The 21,517-nt window shown below is 41.3% G+C and overlaps 1 protein-coding gene across 3 annotated transcripts in view; it reads right to left on the bottom strand.

Annotated features, from left to right (window-relative positions):
- The window catches only part of PHACTR1 (phosphatase and actin regulator 1), a 353,512-nt gene that overhangs the window by 238,814 nt on the left and 93,181 nt on the right, over positions 1-21,517 (bottom strand). The window lies entirely within an intron of this gene.

The raw sequence follows: 21,517 nt of genomic DNA, 5'->3' as shown, positions 1-21,517 counted from the left end.
AATGTAAGGTCCCTAAAGGAGATGTGCCTCACAGGGCGACTACCTCCTAATACCTCCGAATTTACCACGATCCGCGTGGATGACTGGATCCCACCTCGGTCCCGGTTTGGGTTTTCTCCGGACGCCCGCAAGTAACGCCTAAGAGGGAAACACACAGTTAAACCGAGTCTACCAAGTAAGGGCTGTCCGAGACTACGGCAAGGGACGAAGACACGGTCAGTCCAAGCTCCTTGCCGCCTCCTCACTTTGTTCTTGCCAAGACGCGGGGGACTTCAGGCACTGAAGGCCAAGACTAATCCGAGGACTAATCCCGCCTCAAGTGCCTCACACACCTGCCGGTGAGGGCCTAACCGAAAGGAGGAATCGAGCGTGATACTCACCGGGACACTCCCACTTCCGATCCGGTTCTCCTGCACCTTCCCGACTCCTGCGGATGACAAGACACACAGCCTCCCTCTACGCTCTCCGTGAACTAAGATGGCACCCACAAACTGGACTAACTACAAACGGCGACCCGACCCTAACAACGTTCTAATGGTCGGCAACGCAACTACGTCAAACACTAGGACTACTAAATGTGGTGCACTAACGGAACTAATAGTTACACGCTACGGGGAACACCAGCCGGTGTTCACAGCCTAAACCGGAGGGCGGTTCCTAACCCCCTCACCCAGGTCTTACCAAGAAGCTGCCTTCTTGCTATGGAGTCACACACAGGCCCTAAGTACGGGTTCTTTAAGCCCGGCTGAGGCTCAGTAAAACAGCACACTAACCCGCGGGCCGACTGCCGCACGGAACAGCCGATCGAACTGAACCGCCCGACTGCCTGTACTCGGGTATCTCACACGTGTCCCTTCGTCCGGAACCACAGGTCCACCTGCACGGAACCGGCCTTGAGGACCCTTGATCAGAACCACGGCCGCCCCTGGAACTGCCTCAAGGTGTGCTGCACTGCCACCAACTCACTCAGCCACCCCCCTTGGGTACCAGTGTGACCCCGGGGACCTAAGGGACAGGGACACTACGTGTGTTCTCCCCTGACTATGTGTATGCTGTTACTTACACTTGTCCCCACACAGCACGGGTTAGCACAGGAAAACCACAGGAAACAAGAGCCTACCTTTAATGGGGGCCTGACGTCTTGCCCCTGGACACAGTTAGAAAGCACACCAAAATACTGTAATGTAAACTACACTCGCCACACAGACAGAATAAATAGATACAGTCTACAGTACTTTGCCGCTACTTACCCGAACACACCGCTGCTAGCCAACCAGCAGGTTGCTACAGCACCACGGGAGCCTACGCTCGACCGTACCTCCTAACCACGTGTGCTCACCTCACACAGGACCGCGCCTACTCTCACGAGGCTCCCACGCCTCTACCTCACACCACCAGGGCCTTAGGCCCTACACACCATGGGTCTCTGCCCAGCTACACACAGAGCCTTCTGCTCTGACTAATGGGCCTCAGCCCCCTCTCTAACCCAGGGCTCTGAGCCCACTCACTAGGGCCTTATGCCCTACTACCTAGGGGTCCTAGCCCCTGCCTGAGGCCTGTGGCCTTCCTAACTGACTGGGGGCCTTGTGCCCTTAATAGCAGATGGGCTACCAGCCCCTAACCAGGCCCTATGGCCTTCCTATGGCCTCTAGGCCACTAACTACCTAGGGCCTTGTGCCCTTGTACCTGGGGCTCAGAGTCCCCCTCTCTAACTAGCAGGGGCTTGTCCCCTTTATATAGATACTAATGGCCTACTGGCCCACTACCACGTTGGGGCCTAGTGCCCAGGTCCCTGGGCCTTGTGCCCCTACTATAGAGTGCCAACGGGCCTTGTGCCCGACTTTATTGTATGTACTGCGGGCGTGGGCCCGGGAGAGGAGTTGCCTGGCAAGGCCTTACCTGGGGCTGTCTTCGGGGAGCTTCTCCTGGACTCCTTCCCCGCCTGCCGCTGCTTCTCTGCTCTGCCGCCGGCTTCTGCTTTTGATCCCGCCGGTCTTCAGGCAGCAGAGGCGCTCTTAGCCCTAACAAGGGCTCTCTGCCGCCACTGCTGGTCTCCGCTGTCTTCGGTTCTTGATCCCGCCGGTCTTCAGGCAGCAGAGGCGCTCTTAGCCCTAACAAGGGCTCTCTGCCGCCACTGCTGGTCTCCGCTGGCTTGTCTTCTGGTCTTGATCCCGCAGCTCTCCGCGACACGTCCTCTTCTGACTCTCTCCGCCGTCGAACTGAACATGGCGGCGCGCGCGCCGACTTAAATAGTCGGCGCCGCGCTAGCGTCATCACGTAGCGTCGACGCGACGCCACGTGATGACATGGCGGGCCCGGATTGGTCCGTCGCCATGCTTCTTTTTGAAATGGCCGGGAGGTGAGCCCTGATTGGCTCACCGTCCCGGCTGAACGGAGTGGACCGCCGCCCGAGGGATGACGACGGCCCCGGACAGGTAAGTCCTCTACACATGCATTTATATAGGAATGCCAAAATCCTCCCAGCTATTCTCATCAGAAGATTATTATTATTATTACCATTTATTTATATAGCACCACTAATTCCGCAGCGCTGTTCAGAGAACTCACTCACATCAGTCCCTGCCCCATTGCGGCTTATAGTCTAAATTCCCTAACACACACAGACAGACACACACAAACACAGACTAGGGTCAATTATGAAAGCAGCCAATTAACCTACCAGTATGTTTTTGGAGTGTGGGAGGAAACTGGAGCACCCAGAGGAAACCCACACAAACACGGGGAGAACATACAAACTCCTCACAGATAAGGCCATGGTCGGGAATCGAACTCAGGACCCCAGTGCTGTGAGGCAGAAGTGCTAACCACTTAGCCACCGTGCAATGTTTTGCGCCAACCAAACAGGCGCAACAATAGTCACATTATGTAAACTGCAGAGCTGCATTCTTACACTTCCATAGATGTCACTTAGTGTCCCTTTTATATTTTTAACTGTATTCCCTGTAATTGAACTTAGATGATTATTTATATAAGCCATTACATTTGAGACATAAAAACAGAGCATCTCTTTTAAATAATATATCTGCTGCAAAATATTAGTATAAGAAATACACTAATTTATCTATAGAATCCCTTTTCATGCTTGAAGTACAGTGAAACCACAATGAAACATCATGGCAAAGGTTGTTTTGTGAACGATGGAAAGGTAATTTGCCCTAAGGCCCTGTAGCCATTATTTGCACTGTGTGCTATGGCATGGTGCAATAATTACATTATAATGCTCAAGGCAAACAACCTCTGTCTAGTAATTAGATAGAAAAACAACACTGTACCGTGGGGCCCATCTAATAAGACAAATACATATTTATTTACTGTATAACCAGTATTAAAGCAGATGTGGGCTGTGATTTCTTACAGTTTTGGCCAGCAATATGTGCAGTCAGACGTGGAGGTGATGTCCGGAAGGACCTTGTAGGTAACTGAATCTGCCTCAGAAACAGAAAAAAACAGAAGACATAGGCCCCTAACGTAAAAAAATTGGCAATGATGCACTCAATGTTTATTACAGAAAGACACCATTCATTACACACATCATTACAGACCTGACAATGCTCAGTTGCAAACAATACGACGCTTATGGTGAATGCCACATTAAGTTCATGGGCCAAACAGGTAATTTTGTGGGCAAATGGAAAGGTTCAACTGGTACAATTCTATACATTCAGTTATATTTGCTCCAAAACAGGAACAGGTAGCAGTATTTCTTGAATATACTTCGCTCTACCAACTATGCCTGGATTTCTCTTTCCTTCTGAAAATTGGCAACCTGACAGAACAGGCAAATCACCCTTGGTTACCCGAAGATGAGCAATAAACTGCTCTGTCTCTTCTGTATCTTCCAGATTCAAGTCTAAAGGTCTCTCACGGACATCTGGGGCACAAAAATGATCGGAAATACATATCTGGGACATTGTAGACAACTTTCACTTTGAAGGCTAATGCCACTTTTACATAATAATAATAATAATAATAATAATAATAAATATGTTTAAAACATTTACACCACAAAATTAATTTTATATATCACACCTAAATGCCTACTTTCATTGGTTTGTGCATCTTAGGGCTCCTCTCTCCCCATTTTTATCATTCCAGTAGGGGTTTGAGACGAAAGTTACATCAGGAAATGACATATAGACAACTAAAGACACACTTTAGCGTATTTAATCCTCCAGAGAGTCAGAGTACTTAATATACTCATAGCTGAAAGAATATGGTAGGGCTAGATGAGGACACCCAAAGTTCAAGCAAACAATATTAGTACATCCCCAAATGGGATAACTGCAGAGTAAAGCAGAAACACTTACCAGGCTTGTCATAATTGCCAATTGTCCCTAGTCTCCAGGGACAGTACCAGGATCTAAAGATTTGTCCATGGCAATGTCCCTTTTACTGTACTAAAGAATTGTACATTACTATTGCACTAATTCTGCATTTTGGATTCAACACCTAAGATCTTATAATTTAAAATGAATAACAATCACATTATAACCATTGAAATAATGGTCATTGTAATGCATGAATATTGGCAGCTATGTCTTGAGTGGGCTACATGAGTAAATTATACACTCAGGGGTTTATTTATTAAGCTGCAATAAGCTTAAAATCCAAAGAAAACACCTATTTTCTCTGGAGAATGGCCATCACAGATCTCCTTTCAGTTTATCAAGAAATTAGAGCTTTTTCCTGCCTTAACCTATTTTACTCTGGTCACTGTAGGCCACATAGACCTTTATGGGGACTGCTATGTAACCCAATATACAATAGCCTCACAAGAGTCACTTCCTCATTAGTTTAAGAGGTGGGTTTCACCAGGGATCGCCATTGAGCCCTGGCATGGTAAATACAAGTGTCAGTACATTTTGTATCTCTGCGGTATGCAGCAATACAGAGTGATAATTACTGCTGCCCACCAATGTTAAATAGACCCATAAATCACTACTGGACCTTCTGAGCTGTATATCAAGCTTAGTAAATATGAACAGATCTTACAAATGTCATTCATTGGTTTTGATTGCTTAGAATTTGAATACATTAACCCATATAGATAACAATGTGCAACTCATTTGGATATATTTTTATTCAGGGCCATCTGTTTAAAAAAATGTACAAGTTTAAACGTTTGCTATAATAAAAAAAATCTATAATATAATTAAGTTGAACAATGCCAGTTGCTGTTTTAAATGCAGAGCTCAATTTTGTGGAGGTGAACGAGCAACTGATGGAGATGAATTCCTGTTGTGCGTTTGACATGACAATCTTGTTTTAATGAGAGTGACTTATGGAGACTATTTTCATGTATGAAAATACATGAGACCTGATACGCTGCAAACAGACTCAATACAAGATCTTTCCAAATACTTTAGCAAGCTAGCTATATCACTAGCTATATCACTAGCTATATCACTAGCTATATCACTAGCTATATCACTAGCTATATCACTAGCTATATCACTAGCTATATCACTAGCTATATCAACAATATTATGTATTCGTTTGTGAAAGCCTAGAGACAAAACATTTTATTAATTAGTTGAAAATGGAAATTTGGCATATGAATTAATATTTAAACTTCAATATGGGCATTTAACAATAATAGGATACAAAGTAAATACTACACAACCTGTTTTGTGTGTATATTTCTAGTCACTTCTCAATTATGAATGAGAAGACACATGTTGTACCAGATGCTGAGGGTTGATGTTTTTGTACATGAAAGACCTACGCAGCCTGAAACAGCATATATAAGATGCCTCTACATTAGCCATAACTGTCACAGAGTTTCACTGGGAATTGCTGGCTATGAAGGCCAGTAATGGACTACAGAAATGATTAAAGGAGAAACACACAATAATGTACTTTTCTTGTATAAGCATTATGTTTCGACTCGTGAAGATGGATCCTTAGAAAATCAATGTAGTTGGTAGTTACATATTAATAGCAGAACTACAGAACTACTTTATTTAGAAGAACAAGTGTTTTTTAACCCACTTTAATATATTTTAATGTAACTCTAAAATTGTTTTGGTGGTAACTTTGTACCTTCCCAGCATCTGTATCCTGTAAGCTCCTAATTTGCTTTTTAGAGTCACTTGGGCTTTCTTAGTTTTGTACATTTAACAATCAATTTTCTTTTACCTGTAGTTGCTGTATTATGGATGTCTGACTCAAAGGGCCTGATTCATTAAGGAAAGTTAAGCAAAAAATTGAGTAAGTTTTCTTACTCAAGTTCTCTGGACAAAACCATGTCACAGCGCAAGGGGTGCAAATGAGTTTATTTTGTACATAAGAAAAATACTGTTTGTCTTGTCATGTAATACACAAATACTTGATAGCCTTATGTGTTCACTGAAATTTAAAATTGATCGAGGACATGCCCTACCCTAACTATAAATCTGCCATCACATTTTAAATTTACCTCCCCCTCCAATGAAACATGGTTTTGCCTTACTTACTTTTGCTTAACTTTCCTTAATGAATCAGGCCCAGAAGCACCGATGTAATACATATAGAATAAAAGCTGCAGTCTGGCGAGTGTTCACAAACTGATACATTCCATGCCCATTTGCTTGTTAGGCAGTGACATTTTAACTAAATCATTTCCTGACCTGGACCACATAAGTATCAAACATCGCTCTGCTTATATTAGGATGCTTTGAAGGCAGAAATCAATACTTACGGTGTGTTCAACCATACAAAACACTAGTTTAAGGTCACTGCTCAATGCTCATGCACTGGCCGTCAACACAGATATATTTTATTGGAAAAAAAGAATCATGAAATGAATGAACTTTCATCCAGAAACATCCTATACATGTCAAATGAAAAAGGCAGCAACAGCCCACTTTCATAGCACGATAACAAGTAATATTCTATTAATTAAAATGATTCCACCCCCCCCAAATACACTGTCTATAATTTGTCTTTTGACTAACCATATTGGGATGAACAGCATGATTTCTTTGAGACTCGGAGTAAGGCAGTGGTAGTGGTCAAAAGAAAGTGTCCCCACCTCCTCTCTACTAAACACAACCAGCGCATCATTAAAAATGTCTCTTGAGGTGAAGGCTAATGTATATATTTGGACCCCATTGAGGTGCAAACCCCAGCAAGGCTTCTGTACAATGAAAAATGGAGTAGTCTGGCCAATATACATTGCAAAGTGACAGCATAATCCCCCGCTCACTATACTGTTTAGGACAATGCCCCTGTGACATGCAGCTAGAATATTTATTTATTTATATATTCTGGATGTAAAATTACTGTGGACTGTGGTTGCATGCTGCAAACAGTAATCCTGTATCCACCATGCGAACACAGTGCAGAGTAATTCAATATATTCTTTCCTGTCTTTGGAGAGGAGAAATAAGATATGCAGAAGGGAGAAGAGGAAAAGAGGGGAAAGAAGGGGTGGTGCAGAGTGAAAAGGAGGTTGGAGGAGCAGGAGGAGAAGGACCAGGGGAGGAGTCAGCCAGATAATCAAGGAGGTAGAGCGGATCAGCCCCCTGACCTGATTGGCTGCGCACCATATCAGCCCAGGCATCCTACTGCAGGGAGGTGAGCCAGTTAGGAGAGGGAGCTGATAACCTGCAGTAACAGCAGAATATTTAATAAGGAGTGGACCCAAATACCAGGACCACAGGCCACTGGCTCATGAGCCCCATTTGGAATACCCTACTGCACCTGGGGGCTCACTCTCACTGTGGCCCCCTTGGGCCTTACCTCTTGCTCACATAGTAGAAGGGTACACATACTGTGGAAGGGACAGGTCATCAGCTCTACTCTCTCACTATAGATAGCGAGCCATGGTTGGGCCCACACACACAGTAGGACCCACGCAGTAGGGCTCAAAAAGAATTTCCTGTGTACTCTGGTGGGAGAAAGGAGCCTTATTATATGACCAATGACATGCAGAATAGGTGTCACTGAATAATGATACTACACAAAAGCTGAAACACTTCCCGAACTAAAATAATTATTAAAAGATGTTTGACAGTGCCTACCACTGGAGATGCTTGGGTAGTTACTTGCACAAAGAAACTAAAGTTTAGTATATGTATATCTGATTGTTAATATATATATATATGTGAATTTTCAGATGTTCAGAACATATTTAAAGTTACCAAGTATAATAGTGAAGTACAGTACACAAAAAAGTGGTTAGTGCAAAATACAAAGTACAAAGAAGTACAAAGAACAACACAGGGGTGTAGTAAGAATTTCATATGCAAATAATACCGACACAAACAATACTGACATGAAAATGGCGACACTTAAATTACTGACGAGTAGGAAATACCTAATGTTGTAAACACTGACATGTAAGAAATCCCGACACACATAAAATACTGATAGTGTGACTGCTGACAGTAAAAATGCCGACAATCACACTATCAACATTAAGAATGCAATGTCCGCCGGCTGTATAATGTTACAAATAGAACAATTGCAAAAAAAAAGTGTGGGGTCCTCCCTATAAACACTATTAACCATAGTGCTGCCAGCCTACTGCTGGTTTCCTTGAAAAAAAGCATGGGGTCCCCCTGATTTCATGAAAACCAGCACTAGGCAAACCAGCCGGGGTGGGTGGCACTATACCGGGAACACGTGGCAGGGGTCCCCCTTCCATAATGACAACTAACCCCAGGCTGTTCAGCATGAAGCTGGAATCCCTAGGAAGTGGGGTCTGCAAAAAAATTGTGGGGTCCTTTGAACCGAAGAAAAGAAGATGTTTTTTATGGTGACTTGGAATATAATTTATCGTGGGCTATATTATTTTTGAAGTACTCCTGGACCAGGAATGTTATTTTTTTTGGACAGCTACAAGCTCTTTGGGAATATTATGGCTTATTTTGGGTATGATTACAAGCATTAGTGGATTGAAAGCTTAGAAGATGGGATCCTATAGAGATGAAGACATCTGATGGTAAATATTTGGGGTTTTATTGTTTTTAATAAAGACATGTGGTTATAGCGAAGGAGTTGTGTTTTATTTTATTTATTTCTTTAAAAAAAGTAATGTGGTATTAATGAGGGTGTTGTGGTTGATTTAACATTTTAGTTTGTAGCACTACATGACTCAGCAAGCCCTATATATCAGGGCATGGTGGCACTTGTGGTTCTCCAAGTGCCAGCATGCCCTGGTTACCATCGGTATAATGGTGCTTGTACCTCTACAAGCACAAGCATGCCCAAACTGTTAATGGTAGCCCGGGCTGGTTGGGACTTGTAGTTCCCCAAACTAAAATTGTGTTTTCTCTCTTTCTTTCCTTTTTTTCACGTTATTACCCTTCATCCACTACCCTAGGGGTGTTGGAAGAGTCCTAGTGCTTTCAGCACTGGACTGGGTATCCCTAGATAGGAGTGTCTTATCCCAAGGTGAAAAAACATTTACTCATGCAAGCTGCAAAATATAACAAAAGACTTAGGGGCAGATAATGTCCCGGAATGGCTGCAAGACAGTACGTGGCGATTATTTTTAGTGAGAGTACCGCTCACTTTTGCTTGTGCCCTATAGCAAAAGTAAGCGTTAATTTTTACCGTATAAACAGTAATAAAGCACTGCCGCGTGATTGTTTTGCAGACCCCACTCCCTAGGACTCCAGCCTGTGCTGAACAACCTGGCATGTGGACCCCTGCCGCATGTTCCCCTGCTAAAGTGCCACCTACCCTGACTGGTTGGCCTAGTGCTGGTTTTCATGAAATTGGAGGCACCCCACGCATTTTATGTGTGTCAGGATTTCTTACATGTAGATATTTATGCTGTCAGAATTTATTGCCTGTCAGTATTTACAACGCTAGGTATTTCCTACTTGGCAGTATTTTAAATGTCATTGTTGTTTGGGACAGTATTATTTGCATAGGAATTATGATTACCACCCTAACACAGTTACCACAGGTACTCAAGACTCCTTGAGGTAAGTGTATCAAGCTGAGAGTTTTCCGGCGGGATTGAAAATTGGAGATGTTGCCTATAGCAACCAATCAGATTCTAGCTGTCATTTTGTAGAATGTACTAAATAAATGATAGCTAGAATCTGATCGTTTTTTCAAACCCGCCGGAAAAATCTCAGCTTGATACAGCTTGATACATTTACCCCTTTGACTTATTTTAGCAAGTGGATTGGAACTTGGACCCAGTTAAAGAGAAGTTATTGCTTTGCAATCCCAGGTAACCTGAAGTGGTATACAATTTTAAACTATAAATTAATTTATAGAAGCCAAAAATATGTATAGATCAATGCAAAAACAATAACATTTTAAATTGTGAATTCTAGTTTTCCATCCACACACTCAACCAAGCTATATATTTGATTATTCAAGAACAATGTCTCGAAGTTATATATTTTTTCCTTCATTAATGTTGGTCAAAATCTATTGAAATCTATTAAAACATCCCACTGCAATGTCTAAATCAATGTATCTTTTTGCAATCTTTGATGCATGCCTTTATCGTATTATACTATTTCACTGAAACCTTTTATGGGTGGTAGGTACCTTTGTGTCACAGGCTTCCACAGTGTAACTTAAACCTGAAGCAGCCAACATAAAAAGTACAGTATCTTGTCATGAGATGTGCAAATTGATCTGTGCAAATTCAGGTCACAAACTGAGAGTAAAGGATGAATGAACAATTCACTTTGATTTCTTTTGTGTCAGACAGTACAAGAAGGCAGAACAGTGATCATTTTATAAACATCAGACACCTCTTTAGCAAATGAAGATGAAATAAAAATATTCACTCAATTATACTCTTGAACTAGTTATGAATTCCAAACCTCTAACTAGAAGACATTTAAGTACCTGTTGTAGTATTAAAAGCTGTTTTGTTCTTGGTAGACTTTGTTTCTGTTCTATCCACTTTATATTTTATACTGTCTTACATACAGGTAACCTCTGAATATCTGACAATTCACATATATCTGGTTTTGTAGAGCATTTATAAAAAGAAAGTCATTGCACAATCAATCTGACATCACAATCAAGTTTCAAACACATGTATATAAAAAAATGTCATGCAGTACACTAGTCATTTATTATCATTCATCACTTAATATTGTGTCTAGAGCATATAAAATACAATTAACTACATTCTTGCAATAGAAATCTAAAAAAACCCATCAACTCTGATACAGTTTACAAATCTATATTTTGATTATATGTTTATTATAACACTAAATATAGTACACTATAATACACTCACAGCAAAGCACTATATCATTACAATATTTTAAAACTCAACATTAAGGGGCAGATTCAATTGGCCACAGTGTTCCTGAGAACATTGCGGCAGTGCTTTATTACTGTTTATACGGTAAAAATTAACGCTTACTTTTGCTATAGGGCACAAGTAAAAGTGAGCGGTACTCTCACTAAAAAAAATCGCCACGTACTGTCTTGCAGCCATTCCGGGACATTATCTGCCCCTAAGTCTTTTGTTATATTTTGCAACTTGCATGAGTAAATGTTTTTTCACCTTGGGATAAGACACTCCTATATAGAATGGGTAATGCCATTGCATTGGGGCAGCATGGTGGCTAAGTGGTTAGCACTTCTGCCTTAACAGCGCTGGGGTCATGAGTTCAATTCCGAACCATGGCCTTATCTGTGTGGATTTTGTATGTTCTCCCCCTGTTTGCGTGGGTTTCCTCCGGGTGCTCCAGTTTCCTTCCACACTCCAAAAACATACTGGTAGGTTAATTGCCATCAAAATTGACCCTAGTCTCTCTCTCTCTCTCTCTCTCTCTGTCTGTGTGTATATGTTAGAGAATTTAGACTGTAAGCTCCAATGGGACAGGGACTGATGTGAATGAGTTCTCTGTACAGCGCTGCGGAATCAGTGGCGCTATATAAATAGATGGTGATGATGGTGATGATGATGATTGCATGCCAGCCCTTTGAATCAATGCTTTACCTAATGAGTTTACCTGCACATACCTGCACTACAGCCTGTTTGTCCACATTTGGACTTCTAAGTGCAAAATAGAAGTTTACAGCTTCTGTGTAAATGGTATTTCCAGGAAATGTATTCTCTTACATAGATGTGGCTTATCTGAATATTGTGCTTGATGCCTGCCCACAACTCTTCCCATTGTTTCAGTGAGCCTCCTTTAAGCTGATAACTACTGCTGAACTGAAATGGAAAATGTAACCAAGTAGGATATATTTTTCATATAAAGGTGTCTTTGACTGCACCAGTTTGAAAGAATCCTAAATTCCCTTCTTGGTGCTGTTCAGAACCCTGTTCCTTTCACAATCCTTCTGCTTGCCTCTGTCATAGGGGCTTGCTGGAAAATTGTGGCCTGGGAGGAGGGGGAGACTTGGCTCAGCAGTCTACTAGGAACGCCCAGCCTGTCCCAGATACTGCAATCTGAACAGCTGACCATGATTGCCGTCACCTTAGTCACTTAGCAATGAATACACCTTTTCTGCCACCACAAAGGATTTGCATTCACCAAAATCATATACACATGTAGCATGAGCCTCCCTGGGCTTCGTTCACAAAGAATCACAGAGAACACACTAGATTACATTTATTTAATCTGAAAAATGTTTCCAAGGCTTATTTACAAAAATTAATATCAAGACAAACAATATGTTACACAAATAAGTTACTACTTACTAGATGAGACCTGGGGGTAAATGTATCAAGCTGAGAGTTTTCCGGCGGGTTTGAAAAACCAATCAGATTCTAGCTATCATTTATTTAGTACATTCTACAAAATGATAGGTAGAATCTGATTGGTTGCTATAGGCAACATCCCCACTTTTTCAAACCCGCCGGAAATCTCTCAGCTTGATACATTTACCCCACGGTGTGTGAGGGAACACAATTGACAAACATGTGAGACTTCAGTCTTAATAGACCCCTAATGAAAATACACACAGTATTGTCTAAGTCAGAAGATTTTAAATCTTTTTGCAACATAGCTCTCACCCCCCACCTTTGGAGTTTAGCTGTCAATAAGGACAGATTGATCTCCCAAATGTCACAGAGCTTTCAAAGTGAGCTATGGATGTCCTGAAATCGGAATGTTCACAGGATCTTGAGTTCACACCTCTGCTTGGCTAGATGGCTTACAACTTTGGGGCTTCAAACTCCTCAGAGATACATATCTCTCCCTGGTCTAGCTAATTTCAACAGATTATTGACACTTGCATAGGTTTAAACTCATGTCAGGTAGAAAAACACACATTGAGATTACATTACAAGGTTTCATACATTATACCTAGTCATACATGAATTCAACAGAAAATAACAATCAGTCATTAGATATACTACATAATCATCAAACATTTTAAAAGGAAAAAAAGTGCAACCCAACCTGCCCCCTAGCTCAGCCAGCCCTGCTCTGTGCCCCTCCTCCCATCATGATACTGTGCCTGTCACATGCAGCCCTCATATAAGTACTCAGGTCACTGCCTCCAGTAGGATCAGCACACTCCTCTCCTGCTGCTGTCACCCTTCTGATCATCTGATTGGCTTCAGGTTATTCTATCTCAAGTCAAGAAACTGATGAAATCAACAATAAGCAGGAATTGAAGAATGTATAAAATTAAGTGATCAGACTCTTACAAATTATAATTGAATATGGGTAATAGTTTATTTCACTACTACAGAAATGAGGGACATTTGAAAAATAGTAAGTCTAGATACCAGCATCTTCTATCTCCTGCCATCTCTTGTATTATATGACAGAACTACAGCAGTAAGAGAAAGTTTGGGAATGCTTTAAAATGATTGCATTTCTGCATCAATATGACCATTAAAAGATCATTAGTAACCGATTAAACAAGTAACAGAAACTAGTTATAAAGCAACACAAAATATGTGTATTATTTATTGTTTTGTTACCACTAGTACAGCTTTCATTGTCTTTGTAGGAAAAATTATAAGGGGCCAATTTGCCAATTATCTTGGTTTTCAGACAGTTTTGCAGCTGATCGCTCTGATTTTTCAGATCTATTTATTGTTTGCCTACTGGGAAAACACTTCCGAAAACAGACTGTTCCAGCAAAGTACTTTCCCCAGTGATGTCTCTAGCAGCAGCTTCCTTGTTTGTCCGACAAGTATCTACTACACAGATTCACACTAAAAACAGATTACACTCTCCGGCAGCTCTAAAATGGTTAATGCCATCTTTAGCCTGGTAAATAGCTGTCCCTGTAGAGATCTATTGGGACAGTGGTACTAAGCTCTGAGTTAGTGAACCTATGTTCTCAAGTGTTATTTCTTTGATAAATGACCCTGAAACTTAAAATTGCCACAGTCATATGGAAACAGCTGTCTCCTCATGATTTTCGGTACAAATATGCTTGATAAATAGGGCCCGAAATACTTTAGATCAGAGATCAATGTTTAAGATTTAGATCCTATTGCAGATAATTCTGCTGAATAGAAAGATGAACCAAATCTAGTATTTGGACACATTCTAGATTTTATGCATCACTTCTATCAGCGGCTTGGAGATGCATTGTGTAATTCCTTTTTTCATAGAATGGTTTCAACTCATTAATATTGGCCTTTTAACTCGATGCCAATTTCATTTCACAAGGGTCATGGTCAGGACTTTAGCTCTGTAATTCCAAGCACAATATTTGTTCTGTTTCCGACATTTTTAGTAGATTTGGTTGTGCACAAATAGACATTTCATTATAATGAAAGAGATAGAGAAGGGGATCCTTATTGTGTCGATTCACTTGGCTATCTTATGGATAGAAAACCAATATTGAGAGATTTAGTATTTTATGATGATCTACACAACTCACATTCTGTATTCAGCTCACAGACAGCTAACATTCTCCGGTATAATTTACGAATACAATGCAGAATGTTCCCCTAATGACTGCGAGCTATTTGCTGGGGCACAATTCTCTGCAATAATGAGCAGACTCATGTTTTTTTAAAAAAACATTTGCTTTTTAAACAATTTTGCAATACAAATGTAAAAATATAAATAAAATAAAAACAAGAAACATATGTTTCAGATGTAAAACTAGTATATATTGAATGAGATGTATTAGTGAAATTATGGTGTGGAAAATATAGACTAGGGTAGTCTTTAATGAGGGAGGAAGTCAGGGAGCGAGAGTCAAGAGATTGAGGGGGTCTGTTTAAGGAAAGTCTTGTCATCCAGTCTTGAGACCTAAGATTTTTAGACAGTGTTCTGTGCCAAGCCTGTAATATTCTGAGCTGATACAAAGGTAACAGAGGGCAGTAATTGGCCCGAAGTAGCATAAACGCTGAGGTTGTTTATATTAAAGAAAAAGTATTGAGCTTAGAAAGAGTTAGCTTAACATGGAGGGGTTGGAAGCCATTAACCAATGAGTTTTAGGGCTCAGGGAGGGGCTACACTAGGGAAGGGTTATAATGGCAGTAAGTGAAAGTTCCTGGAAAGTATAGCCTGACTCACCTGCTTGGTAAGTATTTGGAACGTGAATTACTGTATATTTTTCTTTGATTTTCCCTCATTTTTTCTTTATTTTTCCATTGACTTTTTCCATACTTAGTTGTTTTATCTTTCTTTTTTTACTTTTAATTTTCCCTGTCCTGGTTTATTTCTGTGGTTTCATTTATGAAAGAAAAATGTGCACTGGTGGTCGAATAACTACAAAAGAACTGTTAACTGTGGATATAGTATGCAATTTATTATATAAAAATATATTAAAAATGTCACCACTCTATATGGTATGTATACAACATGCACCAAATAGATTACATTCAAATGAATCTCTAGCCCCTTTTTTGCGGCATCAGAAGGGGCTCACAAACAATCTTTGCTGTTGGAATATTACAATTATTGCTGTGACAGAATTGTGGAGTAATTGATTACAAAACAAAAGCATTCATTTTGGGTGCAATAATTTAGGAAGAAGAAGATCTATCATCAGGAGACTTTTGGTAGGTTGGTTGGGTGTTGTTTCCTAAATAGCTGGTGCTATGTTTGAAGCTTCTATTATTTCACTTAGTTTTTTCAGTAGCTTTCTTTGCTGCCTTTACAATCGGAGACTTGGTTGTGTCTTTAATGTTGACAGGTGGCTCAGGTTTGTTTCATAATAATATAGTTTTTAGGGGTGATTGCATAGTGTGTAAGATTCACAGGTCTATAATGGACCTGCTCATTAAAGGGCGCTTGGATCACTTTGCAGCGCAGGGAGGATGCCACAGTTTGCTCTGTACAGTTCTAATTGTTTTATCTGGATATGGAGCCATATTTTTGGTGACAATTGGCTTAGACATCATGATGAATTCCCTCTAACGAAATTTTTAATTAAAGCAGTCTTACAAAAATGTTAAGAACAATTGGTCTGAACGTTGTGGGTTACGGGACTCACTCTTTTAGGTTGATGCGGCTATTGTAACCGCCTCTGATTGTTCAGAATATTATGGCTTTTGGGTAGATGAAAATCAGGTTGTTTTAAATAATATAGTAAGCCATTTGCAGTGCAATAAGGCTAGATTTTATGCTCCCAGCTAGGCTGACCCACTCCATGTCATGCGACATTGTCTTGTTCAAAGGAGGCATTGAGGGATTTTCCTAATTTTCTCCTCTAATGGGAGTCTGATTGGCTGGTGGCATCCTGAGGTTTTCAGTTTTACCTCCATATGGGTCATCCTGTACATGCGCCCCATTGGCTCATTTGCCTGTGTTTGTTTATCTGTTTTTCATATGTTCATTCAAATTTTGGGCCAATAATAGTGGTCCTGCTCACAGCTCGAGCATATTTCCCCAGACTAACTGTATTCGATGGTTGGGTTTAAGGGGCTCCATTGGGTTTCAGTGTTAGGTATACTCTTGATAGTGATGCCAAATTTGGGCGTTCAGGAACTTTAGTCATGCATTTGGGAAGAAACGATTTGGGAAAAGAGCATGACCTCATTGTCCATGTCAAATCAGATTTGGAGGTCATTCAATCCTTTTGGCACTCAGACCGTTTTAATTTGGTTAGACCTCATTTCCAGATTAAATTGGAGACGTGTTGATAGGCATTGACAAGACTCGTTTTAAAGTTGTCAGAGCTGTGTGGAAGTTGTTCATAGGTTTAAGGGGTGAGGTGTTTAGTTACCCGGCCATTAAAGTTTGATTCACACATTTATATAGGGCAGATGGGTGCACTTGGCTGAAGTGTTGCTTACTTTGTGGAGTAGATTTTTAGTTCTCTTGTTTGGCTTTAAAAGGTCACTTTGGTGGCAGGCTTAGGTTTCTGGGGTGGGGGAACCTAGCTGTGGCGGAAAGCAGTCCAATCAGTGGCCATAATGACACATTCATAACACATTCGGGTGGCGAGTTGGGCACTCTCCTCTAACAGGGATGTTCAATTAGTTTACTACCTTCGGGGTAGTTGGGGGGCATCGCTTGGTCAGGTGGACCTTAGCTAATGAGCTAAATGGGGTAGAGTTGTTCTCCGCTGCCTAGAAGTGTCCCTATATTTAGTTCAAAAAGTTTACGGTTTATGGATATGGCTGAAGGCTGATTGGCTATTTATTGGCCACCATTCTGATTAAAATTTAATTTTCAATACAATTTTGTGACCTTTCATATGCCAAACAAGTGTCTCATGTCGTTATTTTATAGTGATTAAGGTAACTCTTGGTAAGTGAAATAGTGTAAAAGGTAAAGTGATCAACTGCTTAAGGAAGATTTAAGTCTAGACGGAGATTAATATTGAGTATTTTGCCTCCATAGCCAGTCGCAAACAGATATAAAATAACTATAATCCTGAAAAAAACCTATATGGTAATCTTGAGAAGCAAAAACCTAGAAAAAATTGATAAGGAACGGAAGGTCATCTAGGAAAATCCATGTTAAGTAATATTTCATAAATGTATGTTGAACAGACTAGGCCTAAATCCCAGTGATCTTACACCTTGGCAAGATCATGTTGCATTGCAGGGGAGGCAAATTTATAATATGTGGCCAAATTTAGAGTTTGGAGGAGGTCTGCTCTACATTATTTCTGGATTGCAGTGTAAAATAAAGTTGTCCAGTGTTTGAGTGCTGGAAAAGCAGCAGTATGTTTGCTGCATGCACAAAAAAAATTGCATATTCACCGCTTGCATTCTAACATGACTTGTCCAGATGCAAATTTGTACATTGTAACTGAGGGCACAATTGTGTGGCATAATATGAGCTGGGAGCACTGCCTTGTGGCATATTATGAACTTGGGGTTCTTCTTTGTGGCATAATAGGAATAGTGGGCACTACTCTGTTACATAATATGGACTGGTGGGCTAATGAAATATGCTGCACGCAGCATCAGCAGAGAACACTGTGGTGTTAGCAGGACGCAGCAATGAGCTTAATATCTGACCGTTAATACCACTAAAAGTTTGTAGTCCCAGAATGCTGTGCACATGAGCCAGTGTTCTAGGGTTCCAAAATTCATATCTGCTCAGAGGGGAAGGGAACTGTTCTCAGAGAAAAACATTGCAGAGTGTGCACTGTGAAAGCATGAGCAGGAGACGAGAGCGGGAGCCAGATGACCAGGCCCTTGGTAAGTGAGGTGAGGTGAGGGAGTTGCGGAGATGGGGGATATGATGATATGAGAGGAGATTGGGTGGGACATGAAATGGGGGGAGATTGGGGGACATAATGATGAGAAGAGGGACTGATGACATAAAAATTGTGCTAGATACGCACCTTAAGTGGTGCTAGACACACCCTTGGGTAGCAATAGGCACCTCACCTTGGTGGTTCTAGACACGCCCCTCTGGCAACGAGTATCTATATCTAGATTTCCCTGGGAGCATGGGATGTAGTACAGTCAAGACTATAGGGGTAAGTCTATTGCCACAAGTACTCTACATCACCGATATTGGATCGGACTGTTATGCCACATTACCAGCATTATGACATTACATCAACATCTATCATGAGTACCGGAACTCTATCCACACTACAGCTCTAGGACTCTGAGCTTGCTTTCCGGACTACCTGTATGTTATTTGACTTTGATCTCTGATTTCTACTACTGCCCCGGATAACGCTGCAGTTTATCCCATTGTGAGGCATTGTTTGATATACTATTTATTCAGAGACTGTGACTCCAAGTACATCTTGGATTATTGTGCAATTTTTGGACTCAGTACACGTATTCAGCTTCCTTCGGGACATCCTTGTCCAACTTTATAGAAATATTGCTGCTTGTTTAGGTTTGAGCCAAGGCGACTATATTGTCTGTATCGCGAGTATTTATGCAAATTTATATGCGATATATGTGAGTGTCTATATCACGAATATCTCTTTTGAGTATTTATGTAAATTTATATGTGATATGTCTGTATATCATTATTGAGGTTGCAACCTTATTCTATGCGATACCATTTTATAATTTGTCACCATATGGAAAATGACTTTTTCTATATGAAATTATTCACTTGTGCGCTAAGGGGACAATCTTTTCAAAATACCTACTTAAGGGTTGGAACTAACCGTAATAATCCCAATCCCCCTGAGCAGCCAAAACCCCCCTCCCCCCCCCCTATTTCTTTCATCCACTAGGGAGCGCTCACCAACTCCTATTATATAGTACAGTCAAAATGTCTACACCACAAGGTCAACAGTCATAAGTTCTACAGGTTCAAAATGTAGATGGGGTTGAAAAAATGACTTTCAAAATGTTAACATAAATGACTAGATTTAAAACACACATGAAAAAATAACAAAAAAAAACCGAACGAGAATGAATGTAGAAAAACAAACAGTGTGCCTCCTCCCCTAAACAGCCTAACCAACCCTAGTGCTGCCAGCCTAGGCTGTTACAAGCATTTTACTATTACCAGCACTAGGGTTTCCCAGCTTGGGCTGGTGGCACTATAGCAGGGAGACCCGCAGTACAGGTTCCCATTGTCTGTGTTTTATTTATATTTTTCCTTTTTGCACTACAGGCCCCAGCAGGCGATGTGGTAGCCGTGACAGCCATGGGTATGCTGTTGTTTGTAGTCCTACAAGCGCCAGCATGCTGAGACCTGTAGTGCACCATGGTCAAAATGGTCTTTTACAATTAAAGCATTACCATTACGCCACACCCACTGCCCTAATGCAATCAGCATGGGGCTAGGTAAACCTAAGGGTGGGGGGGTCCGCATTTGTTTTGCGGACCCGTTCTCCCCAGGTAAGCCAGCCTTGTGCAAACAAGCCTGGGGCTGGTTTGGCATTATGGCAGGGGAACCCCACACTGCAGGTTTCCCTGCTATAGTTCCACCAGCCTGACTGGCAAAGCCTAGTTTTGGTGATAGTAAAATTGGGGAGACTCCACGCTTTTTGTCCCCCTGATTTTGCTAGTACCAGCCTGGGTTGGCAACACTGAGGTTGGTTAAGCTGTTTAGGGAAGGGGGGCACGCCGTTTTTTTTCACAATCATTGCCATTCGTCCTTCTTTTTTTACATGTATTTCCATTTTCAATCTAGTCATTTATGTCGACATTTTGAAAGTCAACTTTACATCCCTGCCTACGTTTTACATGTCGAACTTTTAACTGTGTTGACATTCTGAACCTGTAGATATTGTGACTGTGGACTTTATTACTGTGTCAACCTTTTGACTGTTGATCTTATGGTGTAGACATTTTCACTGTTGACATTTCATACCCAACCCGGATCCACACTCTAGTGAAATGTGCTGCACATGTCTATGAATGTTTTATGGATAGAAGGCCGACATTAGCAGATTTGTGGGCACTTCCACCACATATGACAAGGAGTGCTGACAGGGGCAGGCTGGGCTGGTCCCTTAGTGGGCTACCTTGGGCTGGGTCAATGGGCCACCTGCATTTTTTTCCTTTAAAATAGGCTGCTGAGTTGAGTATTAATCCCCGGGATAAAATTTGCCAGCCCTCCCCTGAGTGCTAACAACATTATCAAATCTCCAAGTAGGTGTGTGAAAATACCCTGAAGTGCTTACAATTTACTAGATGTATTTTTCGATTTCTATAAGTAATGCTGTCTGAGATATACCTTTTTGCTGCCCACTGTTCTCTACACAATCTAGTTGCATCTGTAGGTGATATATAGCTGAGGCAGTGGCGGAACTACCATTGGTGCAGCAGTTTCCCTGCACCGGGGTCCATGTAAACAATGGTGCCCCCTGCATGACAGATGCAGAGGGTCGGTGGCCCCGGTTCCCTCCTCCCTGCCTCCCTGCACCAGGGCCCACAGCTTGCTAGTTGTGACTCTGAGCTGAGGCCTGATCTGAAACAATGTGCTGCATGAATCACAGGGTCACAGTAGAAGATAACTTTCCTCCAATGCAGAGCTTTCTTCCATGCCATGATGTTACCATGATAATACCTGTCATCTCAGATAACTTGCTAGTATTAGGTACTACTCAATACTATGTATGTTACATACAAGCAAATATTTTTTCATTTTTCTTCAATTTGATCTGAATGTTTGTAAGTCTATTCTGAGAAATTGATTAGAAATTGGGCATACAGTACATAGTTATGTGTTTCTTATAGTATGTATGTTTTTGCTTTGTTGGCTATTATGTAGAA

This window comes from Mixophyes fleayi, chromosome 5 (assembly GCF_038048845.1).
Source record: "Mixophyes fleayi isolate aMixFle1 chromosome 5, aMixFle1.hap1, whole genome shotgun sequence".
In the NCBI taxonomy this organism is placed as follows: Eukaryota; Metazoa; Chordata; class Amphibia; order Anura; family Limnodynastidae; genus Mixophyes; species Mixophyes fleayi.
The sequence above is the reverse complement of the archived record's forward strand: the minus strand, read 5'-3'. Positions and strand labels throughout refer to the sequence as shown.